This window comes from Peromyscus eremicus, chromosome 11 (genome assembly GCF_949786415.1).
Source record: "Peromyscus eremicus chromosome 11, PerEre_H2_v1, whole genome shotgun sequence".
Classification (NCBI taxonomy): domain Eukaryota; kingdom Metazoa; phylum Chordata; class Mammalia; order Rodentia; family Cricetidae; genus Peromyscus; species Peromyscus eremicus.
Window position 1 is genome coordinate 26340330 of NC_081427.1, and position 8179 is coordinate 26348508.

Consider the following 8179-nt stretch of genomic DNA (forward strand, 5'->3'; position numbering starts at 1 on the left):
TAACCACTAAGCCATCTCTCCAGCCCAAGACAGCTTTTGCACAATCAACTTCCTTACCTTATATTTTACTGAAGGAGCTGGTGTGCCAAGGAGCACGCTGGAGATAGATCTGATCAATTAGGTAAAAGTAAAAGCCCCTGTTGAGACCTTTTAAAATTTTCTTTCTTATTTTTGTGTGCTCTAAATATGCTCTGTTGGTACAGTTTTAGCTCTGTCAAGAGAATACACATATACTAATGGAACTACGGATGACATTGACTTTCTAATGAATTCTCACGTTTTAAATCCATTTACTTGAAATACTTATTCATAGGCCTGAAATCAACCAGAAGCAACCACCAGTTTCTAGTATTCTAATATATAGTAAGGACACTTGTATTCATTAGTTTAAATACCACGTGTGACTCCTTAGCCTCATTCCATCCATTTTGTTACTGCTTGTGGCCACTTGGCCACCAAGTATCTACGTAGCTTGACAGACTGGATGCATGAAGTCTGCATGTTTACTGTGTGGTATGTGGGACTTGGCAAAGGGAAGGAGTTTCCCCTTTCCCTGCTGTTCTTTCTGCCTTACGTTTTGCATAGAAAGCAGTCTGGCTAACTCCTTGCGATCTAGAGTAGCTGTGAAAATGAAAAGTACGTATAGATTAATGTAGACCAAATAGAGGGGCTGGAGTCAGCTGTGTGCAGTGGCACATTCACATGTATAGTCCCAGTTATTGGATAGGGCAGGAGGACCCCACAAGTCTGAGGATCATGTGGGCAGCAGTGAGATCCTGAAAACAAGCCTCTTAATATCATCAGTGGTGGACCTGATGAACTTGTCTGGACTACCTCACTCTGGATGGGAAGAGAGAGAATGCATGAGAGAAATCACCATTTGATTAAATTACTGTGGCCAGATTCCTGATAGTGGTCCCTAGCTTACATACTCAGTTTCATCAAAGGTGGTCACTTTCTCTATCCCCTTTTTGAGATCATTTTTAGTTATTAGGATCGAACATCCTCCTATTTGTATGTGCTGTTGGATCTCATAGAAGTTTGTCTTTTAATTCCATCTCTGAGCATCTCCTGCCCCTGGCTCTTCTCATGATATCCATGGCCAGCCAATCACTTACAGGCCTTTCCCCCAGCATTCACTTAACCTACTGGATAAAAACCTTGTCTCCAGTCCTGGAGTTATGAGGCCAGTCCTGTGTGAGAAAGTACTCTATGAAGTAGGAAGAACGGGAGCCACTTCTGTTGGTGATTTCTACTCCCAGCCGCTCCTAATTTGTCCACACAGGTGTAGCTCCAGGTCCTCAATAAGGAGGACATCCTTCTTCAAGTCTGTCTCTCTTGGCTTGTGTTTGGGCATCTGGAAAGCACAGGACTTGGAGTATTTCCAGCTGCCCCTGCACACTCCACATGCTCACTCAACTGACAGTTGGCTCACGCTACTTTAAATGTAGCTCATACCGGTGCTACCATCCCTCCATGAACGATGTCTTCCTCCTTCTAAAGCTAACTGTTCTAAAACTCCTGGTCTTAAGATATGGACTCCCAGGTATGGTCTGTGGAGTCAAAAAGTTGGGTTGATATTCTAACTGCAACTTGTGGTTGAATAACCTGGGGCAAATACAGTTTCTCTGAGCCTCTTGCTGCTTGTGAGATGTGCGTACTGTATCTTGTATTCAAGTGTGACAACAAGCCTGTGAGTTTTGTTTCATGTAAGAAAGTATTGCTATTCTCAACTGCTCCTGCTCCAGTAGTTATCCCTGTATGTCAACTTCTCAATCACCTCTGAAAGTATCATTGTCTTTTCTCCTGTGTTGTCTGTATTCTGTGCCCCTACAGTGCTGACTCAGCTTCTGCAAGACCACAGTGTGTTTCCCAAAGACCACAAAAAAAAAAAAAAAAAAAAAAGCTCTTGTTTGCACTGAGAACTCAGGCTCTAATGGTCTAATGATAGATCTAGTCTGAGCAGTGAATGAACTGGATGTGATCCTTCCTCATCTGGCAAGAGAAAAAAATCAAAACACTTGCAATCCCAGGGCATAGCTTGCAGAAGGGAGCATTGGCTGTGGTGGGAGCATGGTGGCTGCAGAGTCCTGAGCGAAGGGCTGTGGAGAATAGAAGAAATGGACTGATAGAAGAGGTATCCAAAGGAGAGGTGCCTGGACCAGTGGAAGGGAAGCAGCGGCAGGGTTAACGGGAGGACCAGACTGAGCAAAAGGATGAGCAGTTGAGTAAAAAAGATGCAATTTAGATCAGATTCACAATGGACTGACTGTATGTGTGTTATAGAAACAGGAAGTCATTTACCTGAGGCTTTGGTAAAGCTTGCTTCTCAAGAAATGATTTTTTGAAGTCATCGACTTCTCCAAGTGCATTATGTATCTACAGCAACACTAAGCTTATTTAACAAGTCTGTCCTCTGGCTACTGATATTCAGTGTTTACTCTGGTGAAGTTTAAATCCTGGGCATATATGGGTATGAAAAATAAATGTAAAGTTTGCTTTCAGACAGCAGAGGGCAGTCTTGCCCTCTTTAATCCCGATAGAGGCAGGCACCAAACCAGGTTGGAGCAATCAGTTTACAATTACCTTAAGGTTAGCTTGAACTAACTTGAACTACATTGTCCTCTCGCTGGAGAGGAGCAATGGACTCCAGCAGCATGGGCGAATCATATGTATAACTGGAAACAGGGCTTTCCCTGGTCGTTTTCAGCAGCCTCTAGTGGAATCCCAATAGTGGAATAGCTAATATTGGAAAGTACATAAGTGTCAACCAAGAGACTGGTCAGGGCATTGGGGCTGTCCCTGTCACCTCTGATGCAGAGAGGATGAAGGAGAGTGAAGCGTCAGGGGCCCAGAGAGACAGTGGAGTGATGTCTGGTTTGTGAGCAGAGAAGCAAATGCTTCTGCAGAATAAACAAACCCCTGTGCTCAGTCCACAGGAGCAAAGCTGTAAGAGAATTTGGAGCTGTAACTGTTAACAGTGAAGCCTGTCAAGAGAAAGGATCCTAAGGAGAGGAATGCTTTATCATTCAACTTGTAAACAGTCCAGCAGAAGCATATTCGCGGAGGTCTGTGGAATGCTAACAGTGTGCTATCAGGATCCTGTTCATCAGATCACTTGCAGTGTAGGTTGCTGCAAAAATGTAGGAACCTACACATTGAGATGATGACAAGCTCAGAGGCCTCCATTCTCCACTGGAATAAAAGGCCTAGTAATTCTCCTACCTTCCTCGAATCTTCTGGGGGCTGGATTGGGTTGAAACCAGGGTATCTTGCATACTACATATACACCAGTGAGCTACTCCCAGTCCTCTTTTTATTTTTTTCCTTTGAGATAGAATCCCATTAATTTGCAGAGGCTTCCCTTGAACTTAGTCTATATCCCACGCAGGTCTTGAACTTGTGATCTTCCTGCCTCAGCCTCCTCCCGAGTAGCTGGGGAGTGCCTGTTTATGTGTCCAACTGAACTTTGAAAATCATTGTTTTCAGGGTCCCTATAAGATGTACATGATTGACTAAAGTTGAACTCTGGCTCACTACAGGTACTGCTGTTCTAATAGGCTAGCAGGAAGGCAGAACTCTTGGTTGATGTACACAGGTCTGGGTTTTTTAAAATAGCTGCATGAGATTCTGTTCCATGGCTTTATCACAGTTTAATTCAGAAACTATTAGGAACTTCAAGTTGTCACTGTTTTGTGTGCTTGTTTTGTTTTTCCAATTTTGTTTTCGTTCCTATACAAACTATGCTTCAAAAAAATCTTCTACATGCATTGCTGTGTAATGCTCCTCACTTACAAAGAACAGTTTCTCAGAAGTGGGATTCAAGTTCAGAAAGTCTTCATGTCTTTTTAGTTTTGTAAGCACTGTCTTAGATGGTGTGGTGGTTTAAACAAGAATGGTCCCCATAGGCCCATATATTTGAATGCTTAGTCATCAGGAGTGCCACTATTTGAGAAGGATTAGGAGGTGTGGCCTTGTTGGAGGAAGTGTGTCACTGGGGGTTGGCTTTGAGGTTTCAGAAGCCCACACTAAGCCTCATGTTGCTCTCTCTGCCTGCAAATCAGGTTGTAGCTCTCAGCTACTGTTCCAGCACTTCCCTTTGCTCCCACCATGGCCCCATCACGATGATAATGGACTAACTCTCTAACACTGTAAGCAAACCCACAATTAAATTCTTTCTAAGAGTTTCCTTTGTCAGGATGTCCCTTCATAGCAATAGAGCAGTAACTAAGAGAGATAGTCTGATAAATCCCTGTCAGAGTGGCCTTTGTTCCTCGTGCTCACAAAAACTACTTTCCCAATCAAGAGTAAGAGGTATCAAAAAACAATTAAAATTATTTTGATTTTTTTCTAATACTGTGACATGAAACAAACCTGTTGGGTGACAGAAATGTATATATTGCTCCTGTCATAGGACAAAAAGAATATCACAATAATTTTGTTTAAAGATTCTAGCCTAACTTTCAGTCTGGAATTGGCTCAATGACATGGTAAATAAGACAAGGAGAAGAGCTTGAGTCTGTAGACACACAAGAGCTGAAACAGAAAACATCACTCATTTCGAATTTACATTCCTTGTGAGGCCAGCATAGGAGATGGAACAAAAACACCCCACTGATGTGTAATCCTTCCTGGGGAGAATTCAGGTGATGGGTGCTGTGGGATGGTCTGTATGTCAAGTGTGTTGCTGATTGGTCAGTAAATAAATCACTGATTGGCCATTGGCTAGGCAGGAAGTATAGGCGGGACAAGGAAAAGAATTCTGGGAGTGGAAGGCTGAGAGAGAGACACTGCCAGCCGCCATCAGGACAAGGAAGATGTAAGGTACCAGTGCCATGAGCCATGTGGCAAAGTAAAGATTAATAGAAATGGGCTAAATATAAGAGTAAGAGCTAGACAATAACAGGCCTGAGCTAATGGCCAAGCAGTTTAAATAATGTAAGAGTCTGTGTGTTTATTTTATAAGTGGGCTCTGGGACTGGCGGGACTTGGTGGCGGGAGCTGGAGAGAAATTCTCCAGCAACAGATGGGAACTCAGTTATCCTGACAACTGTTTTTGGTTCATTTAGGAAATCTGACTGTTAACTCATAATCCTGACTTTCCCCACCTCAGTGTCTTAATTAGGGTTGTGAAGAGACACCACAACCACAGCAACTTTTGTAAAGGAAAACATTTAATAGGGTAGCTTACAGTTTCAGACGTTTAATCCATTATCATCATGGTGGGATGTGGCAGCATGCAGCCAGACATGGTGCTCGAGAAGTAGCTGAGAGTTATACATCTTGCAAGCAACAGGAAGTGAACTGAGACACTGGGTAGTATCTTGAGCATATATGAGACCTCAAAGAATGCCTTCACAGTAGCATACTTCCTCCAACAAAGCCACACCTATTCTAACAAAGCCACACCTCCTAATAGTGCCACTCCCTTTGGGGGTTGTTGTTTTTTTTTTTTTTCAAACCACTGCTGTGGGGTCCTGCCCCACTGGGAACTTAGGTCACCTGTGAAGAGGTGGCCCGGAACCAAGGAAAGGTAAGTGTGTGCCGCCCGCCCGTTCCCCAGTTGCCCTCTTACCTGGAGATAATCAGACACAGCGAGGAGTCAAGTCAAGCAAGAACTCATTTATTGTTAGGTAGTAAGCCCCTTTTATACCAGAAGACCTCAGAACCCTAGGAGGGGGCGAAGGAACCAACCAATCATCTTAAAGGTCACCCTATTTACAAATTGTTTGTGCACTGACATCATCTCCTGTTTTTAGTATCTTATCTCAGCATAAACAACTTGAGCTAACTTCCTTTCCACCATTTCTATCTAATCTCCATACAAACAACCCCAGCTAACTTCCTCTCAGTACCATCCTTGTATCTACTCTCTGCATTAACAGCTTAAACTAACTTCCTCTGGTACCATTTGTATCTACTCTCTGTATTAACAGCTTAAAGCTTAAGCTCTGTTTGTCTAACTCCTCTTGGCACCCTCTTTGCAACCATGTATGCCTCACACACTGCATTCTACTTCCTGCCCTTAAAAAGGCTTGTAACCATATCATAATGCAAAAATGCATTCAGTCCAATTTCAGAAGTCCCATTAGTCTACAACAGTTTCAAACTTACTTAAAAGTCTTAAATTCAAAAATCTCTTCTGAGATCCATGTAATCTCTTAACTACAATTCTCTGTAAAATCAAAATCAAAAAGCAGATCGCATACTTCCAACATATAATGGCATAGGATATATATTGCCTTTAGGGAAGGGAGCATAGTGAGGAAATAATGGATCAAAGCAAGACAGAAAAACAGCTGGGCAAACTCCAAACTCTGCGTCTCCATGTCTGATATCAAAGCACTCTTCAGATCTCCAACTCCTTTCAGCTTTGCTGACTGCAACACATTTCTTTCTCTTGGGCTGGTTCCACTCCCTGTTAGCAGCTTTCCTTGGCAGGTACTCCATGGCTCTGGCATCTCCAACATCTTGGGGTCTCCCAGACAATCCAGGTTTCACCTTCACAGTTTCACACAATGGTCTCTGTAGGCCTCCATTCAAGGACACACCTGACATGCCTGGCCTCAGTAGCTTCCCTTAGTCACAGAGGAAGATTCCATAATGCCTTTCTTCTCTCCTTGACTCTAAAGCCTGAACCACATGGCTGAAGCTGCCAAATTCTGTTGCTTGCTGGGGCTGGTACATAGCCTCTTTGTTCAATTATATCTTCACCAGGTTTCTGTTTTCCATAGCTAGACCCAGGCTGGCCTCAAATTCAGAGATCCATCAGCCTCTGCCTTCCCAGTGCTGGGATTAAAGGCATGCACCACCACACCCAGCTCTAAACTTTTCTTTAATTCCTTTCCACAGGTTGGAAACTTAGCTGGGTGGGACCTTGTTCTGAGGTCATCACTCCCTTTATTCCACTTCTTAATCTGTTTATCTCCTTGAACACAGGAGCTCCATTCTACTTCCTGGTGCTGTTTTTCTCCTCAAATTTTACATTTTGTAATTTACCCTGCTCAGCTTGTTCCTTTTCATTATAAATCTTCATTAGAGTTTAAATAATGTAAGTGTCTGTATGTTTATTTGGATGTGAGTGGCTGTGGGCTAGGCAGGACTGGAGAAAACTCCAGCTACAAGAGTTACCACTAATAACTACATGACAGAGTCTATACTAGGCTGTTTTGTGATTTCCTTTGCCAAGGAAATTAATCTAAAGCTCTTCACTTTAGCCTCAGACAAACTTTTTGGACAAGTGCAAAAAGCAGCCATCCTTCACCAAATCAATTCATTACTGAGGGAATTCACAGCCTGAACTCTGGCACTAGCAGAGGCAGGAGCCATTGAGGAACATGGCTTACTGACTTGCTCAGCCTGTTTTCTTATACAGCTCATGATCGTCTGCCTAGGGATGGCACCACCCACGGTGGGCTGGGCTTTCCCACATCAGTCGTTAATCAGTGCCCCACAGACATGCCTACAGGTCAATCTGATAGAGACACTTCTTTAGTTGAGGTTCCCATTTCCCAGGTGACTAGAGTTTGTGTCAAGTTCACCAAAACTAACCAGCACAAATCCTGTACTCACACTGGGGTACACCCTACTTTCTGTGACTCGTTGGAAACGCCAAACTCATACTCTCAGACATACCTTACTTTCTTCTGAGAGTCTCTCTTTCTCTTAACCTTCATGCTTAAGCCTATATTAAAATACCTTTAATAAAATTTCCAGTTCTGCTTCTCTATACTGGCTAGTCCTGAAATTCTTTTCAACTTTGAAACCACAAATCCTGCTTTGGCAAGATAGATAGATGATAGATAGATAGATAGATAGATAGATAGATAGATAGATAGATAGATAGATAGATGGAAGGATACAATCTGTAGGAGTGTTTGAAGTCAGACATAGAAGTTATAAAAATGGCAACAGTTCCCAAATGGCAGACCTGCTAATGCTGCCTATGAAAGCAGACATTTCTCCATCATGACCAACCTTTCTGTTTGCTGGCTGGGTTCTCTTGGTCTTTCCTCATCAGTGAAAATCTCACCATCTATGCTATGGTTTCAAGGGAAGCTGGTAGAGGACTTCCACCTGATGACAGTAGCTCCCACTTCCCCTTCTCTCTCTTCTCCTCATTCCGGTTGAGGTCACTGGTGTAGAGGCACTCCATAGTACCTGAAGGTGACCTGTGCCT